Raw genomic sequence first — 27058 nt, forward strand, 5'->3', positions numbered from 1 at the left:
ATTGGTAACATACACAAATCAAAATATACACAAAATGGTATCTATACATCCTTTTCATACTTTAAAACATATTTTAAAAAACTTTAAAAATGTACATATTCATATTTTGAAATGTGTGGTAAAACATTAAAATATACTTTAAAACATACAAATTACAAACCATAAACTTACCGTCGTTTATATGACTGAAATTGTTGAAAAACCCGAACACACCACACATCAAGTTGAAGCTTTGTGTAAAAAGACAAAATAAAAAATTGCAACAGCATACATAAAACTAAAATAAAAAACAAAAATGGTATTTATACAGTCAATTCATATTATAAAACATGTTAAAACATCAAAATATACAGACCTGTAAAACAGAAGTACAAACCATTACCTTGCCCGTCTGAAGCCTATCTAAGCCATTTATTCGATATCTAGCTGAAAGAGAAAGGTATCTAAGAATTTTTCTGTCAGTGCAGAGTTCCCTATCCAAAAACAAAAAACATACTTACCCTAAAACCTAATTATACAGACCTAAACCACAGCAAACCAAAAAAAAAAAATGCGTGTCCTGCCCTCGTTCACACAATGCAACCTATGCACACATCATCACAGATAAAGCAAAAAACACAAAAATTAAAATATATATATGGTATTTATACATCTATGTATATTTATAAAAAAACAACAACAAAAAACACATCAAAATATACATACTTGTAAGACAGCAAGTACACAAATACCGATCATCCGCATGCCCATTTCATGCTACGTAAAAAAAAGACAAAAAAGTTAAATAACAGCATACATAAAACAAAAATAAAAAACACCAAAAAAATGCCATCTTTACCTTCTTTTCACATTATAAAACATACATTAAAATATTACATTATACATACCTGTAAAAAAAGAAGACACACACAAACCATCAGCTTGCTAATGTAAACAATCTGGAAGGTAGATAGCACCAAGCTTTCTGTGTAAAAAGATAAAATTAAAGACTATCGCAGCATACATAAAACAAACATAAAAACGCAAAAATGGAATATTGATGTATTCATATTTTATAACAGGTATTAAAACATTTAATACATAAAAGCGAAAACACACACATACCAACCATCAGCTTTCCAAACTTGAAGCTTTCTGTGTAAAAAGTGTCTATTACCATTAGAGCAGTGTTACCTGTGGCATCCAACAACTGTGTTAGTAGTCTGTTGCAGTTAACATGCAACCTAAAATTCAGCAACACAAAAACATGGTAAAATTTACAAAAAAAGTGTAATTAATCATAATTAAAACACAAACTAATCGATTCACAGCTTCATTTTTCTGAAAAGAAATCATCGGATGCCCCACCTCTGAACAAAAACAATCAGCCTCCCCAAATGCAGATACCTCTAAAAAGAGGGAAAAAAAAAAGCTATATGACACCAACATAAAATATTGGCTAAAAACGTTATCTCTGTAATTACCGGTTGCACTGTGACTCAATTTTCATTCACAAAAGAATTAAACCCCAGTGCTTAAGAGATTTAGCTTAAACATTTTTCACGTCCCCCAAAATGTGAGCCTGTCCAATGTTTAATGTCCTAATCCTCTTTTACAACTGCAATTACTTTTTCTGCTCTTTACACCACCATTTGATTTAAAAAACCAGTTTATTTTTTTAGCAGGCTTCAATGCCTTTCCAAAGGAGACGCATTATCCGCCTGCATACTTACATAACCTTATACTTGAGAGATCTTCCCTATCTACACAATTATTTCCCTATTTAGCTGAAAGAGAAAAGGGCACCTAAGAATGGCTCTGCAATTGCAGAGTTCCCTATCCAAAGGACAATGGACGAATGATGATCACAAAAGCTCACCTTGTCATTATGTCGTCACCTCAACGCAATAAAGTTGGATTTTATTTAAAAAATTTTAATAAGATACAAAAATGTTTTCGTTGGGGGCGATGTGACAGGTGAGCTAATACTTATCCTAGGTTTCACATTTTGGGGGAACAGCAAGAAAGAGGAATATTGAAATAACCAATAAAAAAACACCTTCTACAACTGGAATTATAGATATTAAAATGTACATAAATGTTATAAGTTAAAACTGCAATGTTTTATATATTATAATACCAGTTTTTATTAAATTGTCAGAGGATAAATGGTATATAAAAAATATGTCTATTACCTTTAGACCAGTGTCAGCTGTTGCATCCAACACCTGTGTTCTGTTGCAGTCAACATGCAACCTAAAAAGCAGTAACACAAAAACATGGTAAAATTTACAAACATGTCTAATTATATCATACTTAAAACACAAACATGTCATAAAATTAAAATATGTACAAAATTGAAAACAAACTATCGCTCTCCCCAAATGCAGATCGCTCTGAAAATAGAAAAAAAAAATTTTATACGACACAAACATAAAATATTTCAATAAAACATTATCTCTTAATTCCGGTTGCAAAAGACAAAATCAATTTTCATTCAGAAAAAGAATTTATACACTCGTAGCTTAAAAGATTTAGCTTAAACAATTTTCACTGTCCCCCAAAATGTGAGCCTGGCCGATGTAATGTCCTGATCTTCTTTCACAACTTGCAATTACTTACTGCTCTTGACACCACCCATTTGATTCTAAAGACAAGATATTATTTTTTAGCAGGCTTCAAATGCCTTTCCAAAGGAGACGCATTATCCGCCTGCATACTTACATAACCTTATACTTGAGAGATCTTCCCTATCTACACAATTTAGTTCCCTATCTAGCTGAAAGAGAAATGGGCACCTAAGAATGGCTCTGCAATTGCAGAGTTCCCTATCCAAAGGACAACGGACGAAGGGTAATCACAAAAGCTCACCTTGTCATTATGTCGTCACCTCAATGCAACAAAGTTGGATCTTATTATAAATTTATATAAGATACAACTGTTGCGTTTGAGGGGATGGGGAATGTGACAGGTGAGCTAATACTTATCCTAGGTTTCACATTTTGGGGGGGAACAGCAAGAAAGAGGAATATTGAATAATCAATTAAAAACACCTTCTACACAAATATAGATATTAAGATGTCATAAATTATACTGTTAAATGTTAAAACTGCAATGTTTTATATATTATAATACCAGTTTTTATTAAATTGTCAGAGGATAAATGGTATATAAAAAATGTCTATACCTTTAGAGCAGTGTCAGCTGTGGCATCCAACACCTGTGTTAGTAGTCTGTTGCAGTCAACATGCAACCTAAAAAGCAGTAACTCAAAAACATGGTAAAATTTACAAATATGTCTAATTATATCATACTTAAAACACAAACATGTCATAACATTAAAATATGTACAAAACTGAAAACAAACTATCACCTCTCCCAACTGCAGATCCCTTTGAAAATAGAAAAAAAAATCTATACAACACAAACATAAAAATATTGCAATAAAAACATTATCTCTGTAATTCCGGTTGCAAAAGACAACTCTAATTTTCATTCAGAAAAAGAATTTATAACACTCAGTAGCTTAAGAGATTTAGCTTAAACAATTTTCACTGTCCCCCAAAATGTGAGCCTGGCCGATGTAATGTCCTGATCCTCTTTCAAAACTTGCAATTACTTACTGCTCTTGACACCACCCATTTGATTCTAAAGACCAGTTATATTTTTTAGCAGGCTTCAAATGCCTTTCCAAAGGAGACGCATTATCCGCCTGCATACTTACATAACCTTATACTTGAGAGATCTTCCCTATCTACACAATTTAGTTCCCTATCTAGCTGAAAGAGAAATGGACACCTAAGAATGGCTCTGCAATTGCAGAGTTCCCTATCCAAAGGACGACGGACGAAGGCTGATCACAAAAGCTCACCTTGTCATTATGTCGTCACCTCAACGCAACAAAGTTGGATCTTATTATAAATTTATAATAAGATACAACTGTTGCGTTGAGGGGACGATGTGACAAGTGAGCTAATACTTATCCTAGGTTTCACATTTTGGGGGAACAGCAAGAAAGAGGAATATTGAATAACACATATAAAAACACCTTCTACAACCGGAATTATAGATATTAAGATGTACATAATTATACTGTTAAAAGTTAAAACTGCAATGTTTATATATTATAATACCAGTTTTTTATTAAATTGTCAAAGGATAAATGGTATATAAAAATGTGTCTATTACCTTTAGAGCAGTGTCAGCTGTGGCATCCAACACGCTGTTTTAGTAGCTGTTGCAGTCAACATGCAACCTAAAAAGCAGTATAACACAAAAACATGGTATAACTTTCAAACATGTCTAATTATATCATACTTAAAACACAAACTAATCTATTTGTTTGCTGGATTCACAGCAGCTGATTCACAGCTTCCTTTGTCTTAAAAGAAATCATCCGAATGCCTCACCCCTGAACAAAAGCAAACCATCTCCAAACAAAAACCAACTGCCTCCAAACAAAAAACCTACAAAAATACCTTCCAAAAATCCAACACAGCAATGGAAAAAAAACGCGCGTCCCGCCCTCATTCCCACAATGCCGCCTACGCACGCAATTAAATCATAACGTATATAAAAAATGGTATTTATTCATTTTATTCAGATTTTAAAACATGTCATAACATTAAAATATGTACAAAACTGAAAACAAACGATCAGCTCTCCCAACTGCAGATCACTCTGGAAATAGAAAAAAAATCTTTACGACACAAACATAAAAATATTGCAATAAAAACATTATCTCTGTAATTCCGGTTGCAAAAGACAAATCAATTTTCATTCAGAAAAAGAATTTAACTCAGTAGCTTAAAAGATTTAGCTTAAACAAATTTAATGGTATGTAAGAAAATGTGTCTATTACCTTTAGAGCAGTGTCAGCTGTGGCATCCAACACCTGTGTTAGTAGTCTGTTGCAGTCAACATGCAACCTAAAAAGCAGTAACACAAAAACATGGTAAAATTTACAAACATATCTAATTATATCATACTTAAAACACAAACTAATCTATTTGTTTGCTGAATTCACAGCTTCCTTTGTCTTAAAAGAAATCATCCGAACGCCCCACCTCTGAACAAAAGCAAACCATCTCCAAACAAAAACCAACTGCCTCCAAACAAAAAACCTACAAAAATAAATACCTTCCAAAAATCCAACACAGCAATGGAAAAAAAACGCGCGTCCCGCCCTCATTCCCACAATGCCGCCTACGCACGCAATTAAATCATAACGTATATAAAAAATGGTATTTAATCATTTTATTCAGATTTTAAAACATGTCATAACATTAAAATATGTACAAAACTGAAAAACTGTCAGCTCTCCCAACTGCAGATCCCTAAAAATAGAAAAAAATCTATACGACACAAACATAAAAATATTGCAATAAAAACATTATCTCTGTAATTCCGGTTGCAAAAGACAACTCAATTTTTATTCAGAAAAAGAATTTATAACATTCAGTAGCTTAAGAGATTTAGCTTAAACAATTTTCACAGTCCCCCAAAATGTGAGCCTGGCCGATATAATGTCCTGATCCTCTTTCACAACTTGCAATTACTTACTGTTCTTGATACCACCCATTTGATTCTAAAGACCAGTTATATTATTTTTTAGCAGACTTCGAATAGCTTTCCATAGGAGAGGCATTATCCGGCTGCATACTTAAGGCTTCAAATGCCTTCCATAGGAGAGGCATTATCCAGCTGTATACTGACAGTCTTCAAATGCCTTTCAATAGGAGAGGCATTATCCGGCTGCACAGTTACATGCTTCAAATGCCTTTTCCTAGGAGACGCATTATCCGGCTGCATAGTTACAGGCTTCAAATGCCTTTCCAAAGCAGACGCATTATCCGCTGCTACTTAATAAACCTTATACTTGAGAGTTTCCCTATCTACAAATTTAGTTCCCTATCTGCTGAAAGAGAAATGGACACCTAAAATGGTCTCAATTGCAGAGTTCCCTACCCAAAAAGGACGAGGACAAGGCTGACAAAAAAAGTCCCCTTTTTGTCATTAGTCGTCCCCTAAAGCAAAAAAAGTTGGTTTTTTTATAAATTTATAATAAGATACATTGTTGCGTTGAGGGGACGAAAGTGAAAAAGTGAGCTAATACTTACCCTAGGTTTCCCATTTTGGGGGAACAGCAAAAAAGAGGAATATTGAATAACCAAAAAAAAAAACACCTTCACAACCGAATTTGATATTAAGATTAATAAATTATAGTTAAATTTAAAAACTGCAATGTTTTATAACTTTTAATCCCATTTTTTTATTAAATTGTCGGGAAAAGGGTATAAAAAAAAAATGTGTCATTACCTTTGGGCAGTGTCAGCTGGGGGCTTTCCCAACCTGTTTTAGTAGTCTCTGCAGTCAACATGCAACCCCAAAAAAGCAGTAACAAAAAATTTAAAAAAAACATGCTAATTATATCAACTTAAAACACAAATAATTATTTGTTTGCTGAATTCAAGCAGCGCTTCACAGTTTCCTTTGTTTTAAAGAAAATATCCGAACGCCCCACCTCTGAAAAAAAGCAAACCACTCCAAAAAAAAACCAACTGCCCCAAAAAAAAAAACTAAAAAAATACCTTCAAAATCCAACACAGCAATGGAAAAAAAAGCCGTCCCGCCCTCTTTCCCCAAAATGCCGCCACGCACGCAATTAAATATAACGAAAAAAAATGGTATTTAATCATTTTATTCGATTTTAAAACATGTCAAACTTTTTGAATAGTACAAAACTGAAAACAAACGATAGCTCTCCCAATGCAGATCCCTCGAAAATAGAAAAAAATTAAAAACGACACAAACAAAAAATTTTTGCAATAAAACTTTTTTCCCTTTAATTGGTTGAAAAAGGGACAACTCATTTTTTATTCAGAAAAAAATTTTACACTCAGTAGCGTAAAAATTTAGATTAAACAATTTTAACGGATGTAAAAAAATGTGTCTATTACCTTTAGAGCAGTGTCAGTTGGGGCATCCAACCCTGTGTTAGTAGTCTGTTGCAGTCAACATGCAACCTAAAAAGCAGTAACACAAACAGGTAATTTTTTAAAAACATGTCAAATTATCATCTAAAAACAAAAAAACTAATCTATTTTTTGCTAAATTTCCGCAGCTGTTTCACAGTTCCTTTGTCTGAAAAAGAAATCATTCAAATGTCCCAGCTCTGAACAAAACAAAACCATCTCCAAACAAACTATAAAAAAAACCAACCACTCCCCAAAAAAAAACAAATGTTTTTCCGAACAAATTACAACAAAAAAGACTCCGCCAAGCAATATCCCCGAAGGATTACATAATAGGATGGGCAAAAATTTTAAAGAAATTGGGGGTGTGCCCAAAGGAGTGAAACAAAAAAAGGGAAAAATTCAAAAAACAAATTAAGTCCCAAAAAAATTCAAAATCCCCAAAAAAAAATCCTTTTCGGTACGGTATGTAAAATACACCTAAAAATTTGAGGTACCTCCCCTGTTGTACCCAACGAAAAGTGGTATTGGTTTTTCCTCGGCCAATAATAAAAAGTTTCAAAATAAACTACAATGTATTTTTTAGTAACATAAAAGGGAAGTAAAAAAAAAAAATTTGTAAGTGACAAAAAAAAAACAGCCAAAAAAAAACAAGAGCATGCAATGCAAGGGATTAACACAAGCAAAGTCATAATGCCTTTGACCCTTAAGTGTGACCCTTTAAATTGGGAAGGGGGTCGTCTGGAACATGCGTTCTGATTTTGTTTTTGGTGTGGTTGAACATTTGTGTCAAATTTTTTGAAATCCTTCAAGGGGGTTTAAGAGTTACAGAGGGACATGAACAAAACCCCGAATGACCTTTGCTCCCAAAGGGGTGACCTTGACCTTGAAGCAAGACATCCAAAAAAATGCGCTTCTCCGTGGGCTCCCCGGGGGGTGAACATTTGGTTTTTAAGTTTCCCTTGAAATCTTTTAAGGGGTTCAAGAATTATAGGTGGACCGAAATTGCTAACGGACAGACGACGGACACCAGCGCATTACATAAAAACGTCCTTTGGGCGTATAAAAATCTGAAACTGAAAGAAACCCCCCGCCCCATGGGGGGTAAAAAATTTGTCCAAGTTATTCAAAATCCCTCCATGCAGAAGAAAAATGCTCCGGCAAATATTTTGAATTTTACCTTTTTACCTCTAAGTGTGACCTTGACCTTGACCTAGGGACCTGGTTTTTTTGCATGACACTCCGCTTTATGAGGTGAACAACGTGCCCAAATTTTACCCAAAACCCCCCCATGCATGTAGAAGAAGTCCGGACAAAGTCCCGTGGACCCGCCCCCCCCCCCGCCCGCCAGGGGGGGTTCCCATAAAACGTCCCTTTTTTTAAACGGGGTATAAAAATCTCTAATTTAAAGATACACTAAAAGGAATACAAACTAAATGTGCGTAGGACACAGGGTGTGCCCCCCACTGGTCATTTTTTCTAAATGAAGGGGCCAAAAATTCAAATTTTGCGCTTAATGGGGTAAGCCCCAACAATCGTTTTATGAAAAAAATTTATTATTCTAGGCCCTTTACTTTTGAGCTATGAGCATCACAAACAAAAAATCCACTATTTTGGTTATTTCAAGGGCCATAACTCTGTAATAAGAGCTAAGATTCTCAAGATGAATGCCAATTGTGCAAGTTCACATCACGATAAAGACTCCAACAAAGTTTCCTGAATTTACATCTGATACTGTTTGAGCTAGGCACATAATTAGGTGGAAAAGTGCATTTTTTACTATTTCAGGGACCATAACTTTAAAAATAGGGGATGGAGCCAGCCAAAAAATTAGAGGTGTGCAAGTTTATATCATGATAAAGATTTATGCAAGTTTTCAACCATTTATATTAAATACTTTTTGAGCTAGGTGCATCACAAGGTGAAAATGTGTATTTTTAACTATTTCAGGGGCCATAACTCTAAATATAGGGGGCGGACCCAAATAAAAATAGGAGTTGTGCAAGTTCATATTATGATTAAGACTCATGCAAGTTTTTGATGAATCTATATCAAATACTTTTTGTGCTAACAATGTCACAAGGTGAAAATGTGCTTTTTTTTACTATTTCAGGGGCCATAACTCGGAAAATAGGGGGCAAAGTCAGATGAAAAATAGGAGGTGCGCAAGTTCATATCATAATCAAGACTCATGCAAGGTTTCATGTATCTATATCAAATACTTTTTGAGCTAGGCATGTCACAAGGTGAAAATGTGCATTTTTGACTATTTCAGGGGCCATAACTCTAAAAATAGGGGGTGGAGCTAGATGAAAAATAGGAGGTGCGCAAGTTCATATCATGATTAAGACTCATGCAAGGTTTCAACAATTTATATCGAATACTTTTTGAGCTAGGCGTGTCACAAGGTGAAAATGTGCATTTTTGTCTATTTCAGGGACCATAACTCTGAAAACAGGGGGCGCAGCCAGACGAAAAATAGGAGGTGCGCAAGTTTATATAATGATAAACACTCATGCAAGGTTTCATCAGTTTGTATCAAGTACTTTTCGAGCTAGGCGCGTCACGTGAACATTCTGACCAATTTTCATGAAGATCTTGTGAAAAATATGGCCTCCAGAGAGGTCACAAGGTTTTTCTATTTTTAGACCTACTGACCTAATTTCAAAGCGACATGTCAAATGGTTTTGACAAAACATGGACTTGTACGAAAACTGAAACAATTTCCAAATCAAAAAAGGGCCATAATTCAGTCAAAATAGTTGAAAGAGTTATGTACTCTTGCCTACAGATATAAATCATGATGATGAACAATTGTGCAAACTTTCAAAGCCACATGTCAAATAGTCTTGACAAAACATGGACTTGTACACGAATTGTACAAATTTCCAAGTCCAAATAGGGCCATAATTCAGTCAAAATAGTTGCGAGTTACGTACTCTTCTCTACAGATAGAGACTGTTATAATAAACAAGCGATAAAAGTTTCAAAGCCATATGTCAAACATTTTACACAAAATGTGAATTGGTACGAAAAAATTAACCAAGATTTCTAAGTTTAAAGGGGCCATAATTGATCCAAAATCCTTGATAGAGTTAGGTACTCTTGCCTACAACTGGACATGGTGATGGTAAACAAGTGTTGAAAGTTTAAAAGCTTTATCTCGAAGACTTTGTCAAAAAGTGGACTGGTACGAAAAACTTAACCAAGGTATGACGCTGACGCCAAAGTGACAGCTCTATTTATTCTTCGAACAGTCAAGCTAAAAAGTGTTTTAATGGGTCAAGTACTGTTTTTGAACAGCAGACAGTTCTGGTGTCCCTGGATCCTGTTTGTTTGTTTTTGGTTAAACGCTGTTTTTCAACAGTATTTCAGTCATGTAACGGCGGGCAGTTCACCTAACCAGTATTCCTGGATTCTGTACCAGTACAAACCTGTTCTCTGCAAGTAACTGCCAACTTCCCCACATGAATCAGAGGTGGAGGACTAATGATTTCAGACACAATGTCGTTTATCAAATAGTCATGGAGAACATACGCCCTGCCCGAAGATCGAACTCGCGACCCGGAGATCCATAGACCAACGCTCTTACCTACTGAGCTAAGCGGGCGGGCTTTTCCTGGATCCTGAATCAAAGGTCTAGGACAAATGATTTTAAGCAGTGCTTTTAAAACTTTTTTTAAAGAAATCTTACTAACTCTTGCTTAGTACACCAAATAACTAATAGTTAGAAGGTCAGCATTTTCTATGAGAGAAACACTAACTGGAATACAACCTAGTCAAGAAGATCTGGAAGAACAGGCTCAATCTGCGGAAAAGCAAGACCCACCTTGGAAAGAACTATATCTGGTAGTAGAACCTCCACTGGTCCTGCCTCAGTCAGAGCCAACTCTGGAAACTGAAGATCTTCCCATCCCCAAGGTATGTCCTATAGGCTGGCACCAAGGGAACCCCATTTGACACCTGGTCAGCAGAAAAGGCCTCGTCTAGTGACTGGGTCTCATCCACAACCATGCGGACCTCCTCACCACATACCAGTGGCAGTTCCCCCAACGACCTAGACAGCTGACATGTCCTTCACACCTGAAAAGACAGAAGTTTACATTCATAAGTTCATTTCATTCGGTTTAAGTATGACATAGCAATCAGTAAGAACTTAAAGTGCCACTTCTTTTCTAATCAATAATTACAAGTTCTTATTATTATTATTATTCAAGTGATATTATCCACACCCTGGTACATGCATGGCATGCTTGCGTACATGCCAAGTATTTATGGTTGATCTTCCTTTTGCCACTGAGTAAATATAACATTTTTGGGGGGTATGCATGGGGGCCCTAGAGTTGCCCTTGTCTGTCCATCCCAATTTGTATCATTCGTATCTCAAAAAGTATTTGACCCAGAGTCATCAAACCTTGCAGGATTGTTATTCAGCATGGGAAGCAGTGCACCAGTGGTTTTAATTTGGATCTAAGAGTCGGACCACACCTATGGCCCTTGACTTACTGGAAAATAGGCATAAAAAGGGCCTAATTTTGTGTTGCATTTGTCTCGATAAGTATTTGACTCTGAATTAAGAAACAATTTACAAGAATATTATTCAGCATGTGAAATTTTGCCTACAATACAATACAATAATATAAATTTTATTTAAAGTCGGCAAGATAGTGTGTCCACAAGCCAGTGAAAGACTGGTCACAATAGCTCACCTTGAGCACTTTCAAAGTTTGTGCTCCGGTAAGCTAACAAGAGCTGTCACAGGAGACAGAGCGCTCGACTATTTCAATGCTGGATAGTGAAACTGGGCACATCTGAGGAAAGTAGAGCTGTCACTGGAGTGTTTAACTCCCTGAGGCCGATATCATAATATACATGCTGCGGCGAGATAAGAATTACCACCTGACGTCGAAGAACATTATCTGATTTTATCATAATCACACTCGCAGGCAATCAATTGAAATCATGCACGGAAATATTATTAACGTGGGTGTAAATCAAACTATACTTCCAAGTTTGAACAAATATTTATATATATCCACTTTCATCCATAATTTATCTATAGAATAATAATTTCACTTCGAAACATTCACCATTTTTAAACCCCTATTGCATTTAATAAATATTTGAACATGTCCGATTTTATTACTTTCTTTAACATGTAAGCACATTAAATTCCAGTAAATAGAAATACATTATTAACACGAGTATTTACATCAGCATTACTCCAAATTAACACCCGTTTTTGAGTGAATATTGGTGGTTTATTTTGATGTATAATTAATTTCTAAACATGTACACAAATGTTGTTTGACACGCACTGGGACAATTAAGGTGTAATATTTACACCCATCTTTTGAAAATTGTTAAATCTACAAAAAGCGTTTATTTACACACAGTTTTATGTATGAAACATGTTTTGCTGTGTTATTTCTATCCATTTAAATTTAATGCAATATTAGTGTACGAATATTTCAGCTTTCTAAAACTTAACATTTTCCGACCCTATATTTCTCTGATAATGAAATTTCATCGTCGGAATCATCATCCGACAGAACTGATACATCAAAATCAGCATAATGAATATTTTCTTCAATGTAAGAAAAATCTCTGGCAGCCGATATTATTTTAATCTTTTAAAATACAGTATAAACGAAATACAGCGGAGTTTGTCTTTTTTATTTCATTTACTGCATATTTACAAACATTTATTTTAACAAGGAAACAAATTATTAGCATAATTAATAATTATAACATCAAAGAAATAATAGCCGGTATGCAAAATAATTTTGCTTTTATCAGGATTATCAAAAATTAACAAGTACGTGATGCAATCAGCATGATCTCGGTGCCACTACTATACTCGTCAATCGCCGTCCTGGGGGGTCCTGATAGCGCGCGTATAGTCGGATTTTGACGCTACAGGGGTAGAAAATATAGCGCCTTTAGTCGCATTTCGGCCCCAAAGAGTTAATGACTCCAATTGCGGATGAAGATATTGCACAATAGCCAGAGACTATGTCAAAACTATCAACTTAAAGTAATAAGAGAGGTAAACATAAAATGTATCAAAACACTATATAAGTATATCCTTAGCAAAAAGGGGCATAATTCATTAAATATTGGTGCCAGAGTTATGCAGCTTGTGTCATATGGTGTGAGTGATGATGTTGAACAACTATTTTAAGTTTGAATCAAATCCATTCAGTAATAACAGAGACAGAGTGAAAGTGCATTAAAACTTTAACCTAAAATTCTAAGTAAAAAGGGGGAATAATTAATGAAAAATTGGTGCCAGAGTTATGCAACTTGCGTCATATGGTGTGGGTGATGATGTTGAACAACTATTTTAAGTTTAAATCAAATCCATTCAGTAATAACAGAGACAGAGTGAAAGTGCATTAAAACTTAACCTAAAATTCTAAGTAAAAAGGGGGAATAATTAATGAAAAATTGGTGCCAGAGTTATGCACCTTGCGTCATATGGTGTGGGTGATGATGTTGAACAACTATTTTAAGTTTGAATCAGATCCATTCAGTAATAACAGAGGTAGAGTGAAAGTGCACCAAAACTTTAACCTGAAATTCTAAGTAAAAAGGGGAATAATTCATGAAAAATTGTGCCAGAGTTATGCATCTTGTGTCATATGATGTGGGTGATGATGCTGAACAACAATTTTAAGTTTAAATCAAATCCATTCAGTATAACAGAGAGAGTGAAAGTGCATCAAAACTTTAACCTGAAAATCTAAGTGAAAAGGGGGGATAATTCATGAAATACTGGTGCCCCAGGGTTATGCACCTTGTGACATATGATGTGGGTGATGATGTTGAACAACTATTTTAAGTTTGAATCAAATCCATTCAGTAATAACAGAGATAGAGTGAAAGTGCATCAAAACTTTAACCTGAAAATCTAAGTGAAAAGGGGGAATAATTCGTGAAATATTGGTGCCAGAGTTATGGCCCTTATGTCAGATGATGCGGATGATTAGGAATATGTATTTCAAGTCTGAATCAAATCCATCAAGTAATTACAGAGGTAAGTTGAAAAAAGAGAAAGTGTAAAAAAAACTTTAACCAAGGTGGGGACTCGGAAAGACGCCGACACCGGGGCGAGTAGGATAGCTCTCCTTATACTTCGTGTAGTCGAGCTAAAAATGTGTGGACTTTTCAATATCTTGTGGACAACAAATTTCGACCGTAGATCTAGTTCATTGTAATAAGATGTTACATTACTAACATTGAAGTCTATAATGTAGTCCAACTACTGATACCCTTTAAATCCACTCTGAAATTTGAGGTCACTACATTTTGGCTTCATCCGAATTTTCTGCACCCTTTGTAGTTTTGATTTTGTGACAGTCATTTTCAGTTTTGGAGAATGGTGAATTGGTGAACATATTTTAATCAATCAACAGAATACACTGAAATTTCACCTGCTGACACAACAGACAAACTTGTTTGTAAAACAATTTAATGTCATATGGTGCAAAACTTAAGTATTTTAAGGTGTTAAAGTTCGGGCTAGTGAAATTGGTGTCGCGGGCTTGGAAAATTCCCTATCTGGTAGCCTGAACAGGCTACTGGATTCAGATCTGAATTTCGTTCACAGCTATACACACATACGTCTAAATTTTTTTTTTGTAACGCAACAACTGATGCTGTTCTCAACCAATTTTAGTACTGCATTAATTTTTATGAGAGATTCCCTCAAACGCCAAGTGTCAAAGACGTAACCGCAACGCTAATTGGCTGAATACAATTACCTCTAGTGTAACGGATAATTTGTTTAGCTTTCACACTTCTCGCGAAAATCTCACAAGTACCTGAAGTAGGCGGAGCTTAAATTATGCTATCAGCGTTTGTGTGTATTTAGCACTCATTTTGACATCTTCCAAATTGTCCGTCAGAGTAACAGTAATTGGCGAGTGCAGATCCTAAAAAAATCAGTCGTTAGAGTTTAGATTTCGTTTGGCAAGGAGTGTCATGTCCGGTGCTTTTGGACTCTGGTGATGCTGATCTGGACTGGAGTATTTATAGAGTTAAATTTTTTTGAAAACATAGCAAACATATGTCTTTTTTATTCCTTCAAACATGCATAGAAATGTCTGTAAAACAATTTAATGTCATATGGTGCAAAACTTAAGTATTTTAAGGTGTTAAAGTTCGGGCTAGTGAAATTGGTGTCGGGCTTGGAAAATTCCCTATCTGGTAGCCGGAACAGGCTAGTGGATTCAGATCTGAATTTCGTACACAGCTATACACACATACGTCTAAATTTTTTTTGTAACGAGACAACTGATGCTTCTCAACCAGTTTTAGTACAGCATTAATTTTTACGAGAGATTCCCTCAATATTTCAGAGCCCTGCCTTAAGAGTTATAAAATATTAATTGTAAACAGCATGTGAAGTTGTCCACCTGTGTTCTGTTTGAGATTTCACTCAGCCAGATTTGAGTTACTGTATGGCCCTTGACATAGTGAAAAATCAGTGCTAGCCCTGGCCATTATAAATTAATAGCCACATTTTTTTCAGGGAAAAAAATAGACAAACTTGGCGCGCGCATAATTCACATGCGCTTTCGCATTTCAATGAAAAACATAAAACAGGGTATTTAGACAAATGTCAGTGATTCTGTTTTCTTATCCTTGTAAACCTTGTGAATCTAAGGCCTTTTATTTTTGATCTTTCGGTTTACGGAACCGCCACTCAAAAAAACGTGTTTTCAGAAAAAAAATAAAATTGGAAAAACGTGATTTTTTTATTTCCTCCGCTATGACATGAAAGCTTGCAGAAGAAAAAATGCATCGCGTATTCCAAAAAGAAAAAAAAAAGTCTCGTTCTTCGAATATCCGTCACGGCGAACGAGCCAAATCAACATTAGGAATTCCTATAATTCTATTTTTAAACTTCATATCTTATGCATGACGTAAACGTCCAATTAAAATTTCCGATATATACTGCGCCCAATCAGCATGCTTGTTACGCAATTTACGAAACGTTTAAAAATGGCTGCGCCCAGGCTGTATTATTTCCAAAGTTTTGAAGTAATTTTAATGAAAATGCAAGAACATTCAAAGTTGCGATGTAGTGCTTTCCTGAAAAAATGGCCAATTGTCGGTGATATGCAGTCTGTATTTAGTATACAACTACGTTTATGGTAACTGTCGTTCCAATAGCGCAATGCTTATTACGGTAATTCTATGCACCGCTTATTACGCGAACTTGAAAGCATTTTTTCCCGAAAAATATCATTTAAATACACAATGATGACAGTACTTTTGTTTGATGATATAAATTGGTACAGGGGACATTAAAACTGTGTAATTGTAAGGCCCGGTAAGCAAACGTTTAGCCTGTACAGCTTTTTGGCGTCCGGTAACCTATTTGTTTATAAGTTATGAATGACGTATTTTTAATGAAATTATTGTACGTTATATATTAACATCAGATTAATGTTGATTATAGATGTAATTACTTTCTTTTCCAATGTAGCTGTGCAGTAGATGTGGCAAGACAAATATTGACTAACAGAATTTTCAAAGATCATTGCAAAGATGAACTGTTGTGTTACATGGCCTATCATAAAATAAATTAACAAATACCAAGAAAACCATATGAGGAAAGGCAAGGATTCCAGTTAACAGACATAGGCTAGGTGTCTGTTTACCAGATGGCTAGACACTTCCTATTCCTAACACTTAAAAAGATAATTGCTTATTAGGCACAGTGCAGTGTATGTTGTCATATAGCTGTACCCCTAAGTTTCAGACTGGGTCCATAAACAGCCAAGATGCTTGAAAGCTGCTGAGTGTAAAATCATATATCCATGGGTTTAAGATCTGACAGTGTTGTTCAAATGTGGGGAATATTAGATTCTTCCATCTGTTGGTTTAACAGAAGGTATTAATTTCAGTCAGTCTTTAACATATGACTTCTATGTCTCCAATCATTTAGTTTGTGAGAATATATGCAGTTTTTATGTATAGTACAGTCCTTTCAAGAAAAATGTTACAGCTACCTGCCCAGCTGTATATTAATGTAATTTCACAGAAATACCTAGACAAATTTTTTTCTCAAGCTGCTATGACAAGCCCCAAGGCTCATTTTTAATCAAATATAACCAAGGTCACAGGTATATTTGCAGGAAAAAGCATCATAAGTGGGAAAGAAGATTAACACATGCAGCCTGTGTGATGTTATGTAGAATTTACCCATATTCCTTTCAAAGGCCCGTTTCCTACCGAGAAAAAAAATTCTGATTCTGTTTTTTAATTTTATTTTTTTTCCCTCCTCCTACGACCATGTGTCATCCTGGCAGTTCGTAAACCAAAAAATAAAAAAATAATGGCCTAATGTGATTAAACTGCAGATTAACGTGTTTTTTTTTTCACTCTTGCAATGATTGCCCAAACTAAGAAAACCCTTTGAATATAAATACAATTTAAAAAAGTTAATTCCATATCAGCAAAAAATAAATCAACTCCCAGTGCTATAATGCACTCAAAGTCACAGTCACTTTAAATAACAGGTGTGTATTGATGCTGGTTCTGAATTAAATACATGTCAATAGCAGTGACATCACTATGACATCACATGGAATACAGGTCTTCTTTGATCTGCTGGTGTCTTCTTTGATCTGCTGGTGTGGGCACACATTAAAAGAAACAGTTGTCAAACAGGTTAAACCCAGTTTCTGATGGCAGGTGTATTTGGGTAAATTTAAGTTATTTAAGTCACAGAAAGTAAGTCTCGGTTTTGAAAAATATGAGTAAAATTAAGTGGATTTAAGGAAATTACTGACCCAGTCAAGGTAAGATACTTTCTAAACTTTAAGGTAAAAAAGAATGTGTAAGCTAATGTAATGTAAATCCCTACTGTTAATTTGTGCTTGTCCGCGGACAGACGGAATGCAAAAACGCACTTGTTGCTGTCTAAAAGTCTCGAGTCGGACATAGAATCTGAAGGAATTATGTTTAATTAATTTGTTTGTTTGGTAATTAATGGCGATTAAATGATCAAGGACAAAGTGATGATAATTGTTGCTTTAAACTTCTATACGATCATTAGTGCACACATGCGGATCAATTAGTGAAGTATACCTCGTACGCGTGTTGGCGATAAACAAATCCATTTAGCGTGTCACCGTTTAGAAGCGGTAATTATGCCTCTGGGCATATACGCTTCCTGCTTCCGACTTCGCACGTTTTTGTCGATAAAACTACATATGTTCCAACAATTTTTTGCAATATTTTTTGTAGCATTTTTATTAATTAATCGCCATTTTCTATCGCCAAAAATTGCGTTTTAATCGACACTTCAATAAAATAATCGCCATTTGGCGATAATGTCGATTGGCAGCGCGAGCACTGGAAAAATACACATAAAATGCTTGTGTTACATATATATTAAAAATTTTTTCCTAAAGTCATAAAACATTATAAAGGATTGTTTTATCGCCTTATAATGAAATTTTGCAACAGGTGTTCTCTTTCTGATTTTACTCAGCTAGGCCAGAGTTATGATTCTTCCTCGGGCCTCTCTTATTTCTTATCTATATCAACGATCTACCTGACTTTGCTAAACACTAAAGTTTGACTCTTTGCCAATGACACGGCCATCTACCTTTCTCTGACTGTCTCTTCCCATTCAAGTCTACTACAGCAAGACTTACAGCAACTGGAATTCTGGGAAACAAAATGGGACATGAAATTCAATCCGTCTAAATGCCTAGTAATACAGCATTAATTCTACATAAGAATGACAAAATAACAACTGCTTGGCACCAAAAAAATAATTTCTTTGCTTTTACGTATATGTGCACTTAATATGTTCTTGAAACTATCAGTAATATGAATCTAGTTGCCGTTGATCCTGATCAGAAATAGTGTTTAAGAAAATTTAGTCTGAATGAAATTAATGTTTTTAACATGTAAGATACGTTACTGAACTACTTGGGTATGTTTTATGTACATATAAAAGGAATGGTACTTATTTACAGAGTACTATATCTTATCATTCATGTTGGTATAATATTTTCTTTACCCATAGGTACTGATTTAAACTTTGCTTTTACTGAAAAAATTTTTACAGACGTTTCTTGTAGATATTATTTCAAAACAGTAAACATATCTACAGTTAAAAGTATTACTGACTTAACAGTTCAGCATAAGCTAAATTTCTGACATCAACTGAACTTTAAACACCAAAATTATGTCATAATAAAACCAGTAGGCTACAGTTTATTGATAATTTTAACACAAATAAGCTCAACTGGAACAAGAATTAATTCTAAACTAAAGATACCAAATGTAACGTATCTTGTCTTGTATTCAAACATTCTACTGAGAAGTCAAAAACAATTAAATCTCAACACCTGATAAACTACAAAGCAGATGTTATATACCGGAACCCTAATTACTTATATATACTCAGATCGCAGATATACTGGAACACAGAGAAACTCATTGGTAACGTATCTTGCATACTCTAGTTGCGGCCAGCAACTTGTTTACAATAACATTATTTTTTTATTTTTGTCTAGGAGAAATGAAATCTCAAAATTTTCAGCTGGCTTGTGTTCATTTGCGGTGACTAGAATATCAGCAAAGGAAACCCAAAATTCGTGTACAAAATTTGTACAAAACACCATCTCATGATTTAGTTTCCTAAAACTAATGTGTGCCTCCTCTTCATCGGTATCCATCACTTTGGCCAAGTATCACTTCCCGTTGTAAGCTGCGACCCCAAATGACTCAACATCGCGATTTTATTGAAAACACAGACAAAGACAAATTGATGTGTGTCAGTTTGCGAAGACATGATTATTGAGCAGTAAATAATACAGGTCCGGATCAGCTGCCACTTTTTTAGGTCTATACAGTTTGCAGCATAATAACTGTGGTTTTTAACAACAAGTACTTTCGTGACTTTTGACACTTTTTGTTTCAGAGAATTGATTGAGTAAGAAGAGGTATATCATAAAAATAAAAATAGTTATTCTTACCAAATATAAAATACTTCGAGTCTTGGTGCCTAAATCTGATTTCAGTATGTTTGCAATTGTTTCTATGGTCATTTACAAGTAAAAAGGGATATACCTTTCTCGGAAGTATCACCTTCACGTTTGTTACCGTAGATCCGGTGAACCTTCCACGCATAACAATAATTATCATTATCTTTAATATTTATCATCAGTATTAATCATTATTATAAAAATACAAATCATAATAATAGTATTAATTATGAATTATTATTATTATTATTACAATTATTATTATTATTAGATCTATATTACAAATATAGTAAGTATTATTATAATGATGATGATGATGATGATTATAATTATCATTATACATGTTGTATTTGTATTGTTGCTATCGTGTTGTTGTTGTTTGTCCAGTGCGCAAAAATGTAATATATATATATAAAGATAGGATTGTATGATTTCAGTCGTTCTATCAGCAAGATACGTTACCACTACACATATAGTCCAATTGTTAGCATTGGGTAAAAAATCAAACACTTTAACTAGAAATACATGCTCATTGTGCTAGTGCAAATACACATCTGCAACATGTTCCTCTTATATAAGGAAAAATGGTAGACATTTCTTCAAAACATCAACTGTTCATTTAAGAACTGGCTATATCTACATGATGCATGAAATGCCTATGTTAAAATGGACGCGATACTTGGACAAACCATTTTGTTTAAAATAAATTGTGCGTAAGATACCTCAACCATTGTTAAAGAAAAGTTTTTCTGCCATGGAAATGTTATTTTTACGATTTAACTATGATGTAAGGACAATATTTCGAAACAGCAAGATACGTTACTGTATGTGTAAGAAACGTTACCATAACTGCACGTCCAAATGGCACAGACATTTCTTTTCGATTTCTGAAATTGTTGTTTGTCGTAGTAAAACAGTTTCATAAAGACATAAACAGCAGTTGGTGAAATAAAATCTGCCAAAATAATATCATTATTTAGATATAAAATTGACTTGCCCCGATTTCAGATGATGCAGAGAGCAGTATACAGACACAAAACAATGGTAAAATGGCTTCCAAAATTACGAAGTTATTGACACACTGAATCATGTTTTTAGTACTGTCAGAAATCGATGCGATTACATCATAAATATATTGTTGTGTCTAAGTGCTTGCTAGACTGTATCGTATCTTGCAGTAACGTATCTTGCGAGATTAAAGTTGATTAAGGTTTTATGAAAGAAAATTAACTTCATACTGTTTAAAATTAAGTTTCTGTTAAATATTATGTGAACAGCGAGTCAGCAATACTTTTAAATCTTGACCATTCTGCTTCATTCCAAAGCTTTAACTGCTTTTACAGGTAACGTATCTTGCATGAGTTAAAGTAGCAGTGCCGATTTCAATATTTGACCCATTTTAAAAAGATCAGGTGTTATTGGTGGATGTATACGATATCAATTCGGGGTAGCAAATTGATTCATTAGTTCGGAAATCACTATTGGAGGCACAATAGATCGTTCTTAATTATATTTTTGCACTGAGATTTCCATGTAACGTATCTTGCAGCCATTTTGGAGACAACGTGTTTACGATTTTATTAAACAAGATATACATGAAGTATTTCTCTGGTGATATTTTTATTCCTACTCTGACAATGCTAAATACAAAAAAACACTAAATAGCACCGGAAATAAGTTTTCCCTGTTATTTACACACAGACAAATTGAATACTTTGAAGTGGCGACATGAACATTTTCATTATTTTGTTTTGATAAATGGAATATCTCACCTAATATTGACATCAAAAGTACAAAGTAAGTGTTTGTCTGCTTAGATGTATTGTAGTTTTGCATAACAAAACCCAATAGACCCAAATATACCAGTCAGATTATCCTATACTTGTCCGAGACACAAAATGAGGGCAAATTTACATTCTTATTTAGAATCAATGACTGTAGATCACTAAGCGTAAAACACCTATACCAACATAGTACCTTTTACACAATACCATCTTACAAACAGTACCATCTGCAAAATACCTTGGCATAACTATATCACACAACTTTACATGGAATGACCACATTGACAACATCACCAAACAAGAGCTGTCACAGGAGACAGCGCGCTCGCCTATTTCGATGCTGGATAGTGAAACTGGGTACATCTGAGGAAACTAGAGCTGTCACTGGAGTGTTTAATAACTCCAATTGTGGATGAAGATATTGCACAATAGCCTGAGTCTATGTCAAAAATATCAACTTAAAGTAATAAGAGAGGTAAAGATAAAATGTATCAAACACTACAGAAGTATAACCTAAGCAAAAAGGGGCATAATTCATTAAATATTGGTGCCAGAGTTATGCAGTTTGTATCATATAGTGTGGGTGATGATGTTGAACAACTATTTTAAGTTTGAATCAAATCCATTCAGTAATAACAGAGACAGAGTGAAAGTGCATCAAAACTTTAACCTAAAATTCTAAGTAAAAAGGGGGAATAATTAATGAAAAATTGGTGCCAGAGTTATGCACCTTGCGTCATATGGTGTGGGTGATGATGTTGAACAACTATTTTAAGTCTGAATCAAATCCATTCAGTAATAACAGAGACAGAGTGAATTTTTAGTGCATCAAAACTTTAACCTAAAATTCTAAGTAAAAAGGGGAAATAATTCATGAAAAATTGGTTCCAGAGTTATGCACCTTGTGTCATATGATAAGGATAATGACGTTGAACAATTGTTTAAGTTTGAATCTGATCCATTCAGTAATAACTGAGATAGAGTGAAAGTGCATAAAACTTTAACCTGAAATTCTAAGTAAAAAGGGGAATAATTCATGAAAAATTGTGCAAGAGTTATGCACCTTGCGTCATATGGTGTGGGTGATGATGTTGAACAACTATTTTAAGTTTGAATCAGATCCATTCAGTAATAACAGAGGTAGAGTGAAAGTGCACCAAAACTTTAACCTGAAATTCTAAGTAAAAAGGGGAATAATTCATGAAAAATTGTGCCAGAGTTATGCATCTTGTGTCATATGATGTGGGTGATGATGTTGAACAACAATTTTAAGTTTAAATCAAATCCATTCAGTATAACAGAGATAGAGTGAAAGTGCATCAAAACTTTAACCTGAAAATCTAAGTGAAAAGGGGGGATAATTCATGAAATATTGGTGCCCCAGGGTTATGCACCTTGTGACATATGATGTGGGTGATGATGTTGAACAACTATTTTAAGTTTGAATCAAATCCATTCAGTAATAACAGAGACAGAGTGAAAGTGCATCAAAACTTTAACCTGAAAATCTAAGTGAAAAGGGGGAATAATTCGTGAAATATTGGTGCCAGAGTTATGTCCCTTATGTCAGATGATGCGGATGATTAGGAATAAGTATTTCAAGTTTGAATCAAATCCATCAAGTAATTACAGAGATAAGTTGAAAAAAGAGAAAGTGTAAAAAAAACTTTAACCAAGGTGGGGACTCGGAAAGACGCCGACACCGGGGCGAGTAGGATAGCTCTCGTTCACAGCTATACACACATACGTCTAAATTTTTTTTTTGTAACGCAACAACTGATGCTGTTCTCAACCAATTTTAGTACGGCATTAATTTTTATGAGAGATTCCCTCAAACGCCAAGTGTCAAAGACGTAACCGCAACGCTAATTGGCTGAATACAATTACCTCTAGTGTAACGGATAATTTGTTTAGCTTTCACACTTCTCGCGAAAATCTCACAAGTACCTGAAGTAGGCGGAGCTTAAATTATGCTATCAGCGTTTGTGTGTATTTAGCACTCATTTTGACATCTTCCAAATTGTCCGTCAGAGTAACAGTAATTGGCGAGTGCAGATCCTAAAAAAATCGGTCGTTAGAGTTTAGATTTCGTTTGGCAAGGAGTGTCATGTCCGGTGCTTTTGGACTCTGGTGATGCTGATCTGGACTGGAGTATTTAGAGTTAAATTTTTTTGAAAACATAGCAAACATATGTCTTTTTTATTCCTTCAAACATGCATAGAAATGTCTGTAGAACGATTTAATGTCATATGGTGCAAAACTTAAGTATTTTAAGGTGTTAAAGTTCGGGCTAGTGAAATTGGTGTTGGGCTTGGAAAATTCCCTATCTGGTAGCCCGAACAGGCTAGTGGATTCAGATCTGAATTTCGTACACAGCTATACACACATACGTCTAAATTTTTTTTTGTAACGAGACAACTGATGCTTCTCAACCAATTTTAGTACAGCATTAATTTTTACAAGAGATTTCCTCAATATTTCAGAGCCCTGCCTTAAGAGTTATAAAATATTAATTGTAAACAGCATGTGAAGTTGTCCACCTGTGTTCTGTTTGTGATTTCACTCAGCCAGATTTGAGTTACTGTATGGCCCTTGACATAGTGAAAAATACACATAAAATGCTTGTGTTACATATATATTAAAATTTTTTTCCTAAAGTCATAAAACGTTATAAAGGATTGTTTTATCGCCTTATAATGAAATTTTGCAACAGGTGTTCTCTTTCTGATTTTACTCAGCTAGGCCAGAGTTATGATTCTTCCTCGGGCCTCTCTTATTTCTTATCTATATCAACGATCTACCTGACTTTGCTAAACACTAAAGTTTGACTCTTTGTCAATGACACGGCCATCTACCTTTCTCTGACTGTCTCTTCCCATTCAAGTCTACTACAGCAAGACTTACAGCAACTGGAATTCTGGGAAACAAAATGGGACATGAAATTCAATCCGTCTAAATGCCTAGTAATACAGATCACTAAGCGTAAAACACCTATACCAACATAGTACCTTTTACACAAAACCATCTTACAAACAGTACCATCTGCAAAATACCTTGGCATAACTATATCACACAACTTTACATGGAATGACCACATTGACAACATCACCAAACAAGAGCTGTCACAGGAGACAGCGCGCTCGCCTATTTCGATGCTGGATAGTGAAACTGGGTACATCTGAGGAAACTAGAGTTGTCACTGGAGTGTTTAATAACTCCAATTGTGGATGAAGATATTGCACAATAGCCTGAGTCTATGTCAAAAATATCAACTTAAAGTAATAAGAGAGGTAAAGATAAAATGTATCAAACACTACAGAAGTATAACCTAAGCAAAAAGGGGCATAATTCATTAAATATTGGTGCCAGAGTTATGCAGTTTGTGTCATATAGTGTGGGTGATGATGTTGAACAACTATTTTAAGTTTGAATCAAATCCATTCAGTAATAACAGAGACAGAGTGAAAGTGCATCAAAACTTTAACCTAAAATTCTAAGTAAAAAGGGGGAATAATTAATGAAAAATTGGTGCCAGAGTTATGCACCTTGCGTCATATGGTGTGGGTGATGATGTTGAACAACTGCTTTAAGTCTGAATCAAATCCATTCAGTAATAACAGAGACAGAGTGAATTTTTAGTGCATCAAAACTTTAACCTGAAATTCTAAGTAAAAAGGGGGAGTAATTCATGAAAAAATGGTGCCAGAGACTGACAGTTATGCACCTTGTGTCATATGATGTGGGTGATGATGTTGAACAACCATTTTAAGTTTGAATCAAATCCATTCAGTAATAACAGAGATGGAATAAACGTCCATCAAAACTTTAACCTGAAAATCTAAGTGAAAAGGGGGGATAATTCATGAAATATTGGTGCCAGAGTTATGGCCCTTATGTCAGATGATGTGGATGATGATGAGGAATAAGTATTTCAAGTTTGAATCAAATCCATCAAGTAATTACAGAGATAAGTTGAAAAAAGAGAAAGTGCACCAAAACTTTAACCAAGGTGGGGACGCGGAAAGACGCCGACGCCGGGGCGAGTAGGATAGCTCTCCTTATACTTCGTATAGTCGAGCTAAAAAGCAAATCAAACATTGGGTTTCCTAAGACGTAACATCAAAGTACACTCAGAAGGGTTAAAATCACAAGCATACAGAATACTTGTATGGCCCCAGCTGGTGTACAGTTCCACTGTGTGGTACCCCCACTCTGAAACTCTTATTGATCAGCTCGAGTCTGTGCAGCGCAGGGCTGCACGCTGGGCCAAGCGCGATTACGGCCGTACATCAAGAGTAGACAACACGCTGACTTCCCTAAATTGGCGACGCCTTGCACTCCGTTGCATTGACCAGTGCCTGGTTATGTTTTATAACATCTTGCATAACCAGGTCGCCATCCCACTACCGGACTACCTAACACCCAACACTAGATCTTCCAGAACCAGAACCACTCATTCCCAGGCATTCGTTCAAGTTTCACCCTCATCCAACTACCATAAAGTTTCATTCTTCCCTAGAACAGTATATCATTGGAATGCCTTGCCCTCAGATGTTGTCAACTCGTCTGGGCCAGTGTTCAGTCAGGCTGTAAGCCAGATTGAGCACATCTCACCTTAAATACACCTGCCCTATTTTTAACCTGTTTTTAACCATTCTCCTTCTTTCTTTTTACTACTACTTTTTTTACTCATTTTAACATTCTTGCTAGTTGACGCACAAAGTCTAGGTCCCCAGCAGGGGTTTGACTATATATGGAAGATAGATAGATAGGTATGCATAAATATTAAATAAAGGTCAATTGTAACTTTCAGTCATTTCTGACTTTGATGTTTTTGAAAATGCCAAAAATTCAGTCAGTAAGTGGCTGAAAGTCACAAATGATGTTAATTTATTTGCGCATACAGTACTGTAAATAAACCAGTTAATTTCAAGCTGCAGTTTTACGAATAAATGTAATTTCATAAATTTTCATACACACAATCTGTAAATTGAAAAATCTGTCAATTTATAGATAATCTGTAGTAAATATACCTCTTTCCTAGACCTGAACACTTCAGTCATTTATTGGTCAAATTAGATAAATTTAGCCTACTCCAGGCCAATTTCTAACTTTGTTTAAATTGGTTCTAAAAAGCCATGACTCCTAAAATCCTCGGTAAAATGTAAACAAAATTATTTCTTACCGCTAACCATTGCAAAAGCCCTGACCTAACAGCAGACAAAGAACCCAAAAAACAAACAATCAGAAAACACGTCCTCGGTTTACCGCCATAAGTGCAACTGTGGAAGTGGCGCGGGAAAAT

General features: G+C 35.0%; 1 long non-coding RNA gene across 1 annotated transcript; it reads right to left on the minus strand.

Moving 5' to 3' along the window:
* Positions 1-4493: 4493 nt before the first annotated feature.
* Positions 4494-27058, minus strand: LOC123535235 (uncharacterized). Its single transcript, XR_008371731.1, has 4 exons — positions 26939-27058; positions 10783-11036; positions 4841-4907; positions 4494-4659 (listed from the first exon to the last, which is right to left on the minus strand). It is a non-coding gene; the product is annotated as an uncharacterized LOC123535235 (long non-coding RNA).

This window comes from Mercenaria mercenaria, chromosome 7 (genome assembly GCF_021730395.1).
Source record: "Mercenaria mercenaria strain notata chromosome 7, MADL_Memer_1, whole genome shotgun sequence".
Lineage (NCBI taxonomy): Eukaryota > Metazoa > Mollusca > Bivalvia > Venerida > Veneridae > Mercenaria > Mercenaria mercenaria.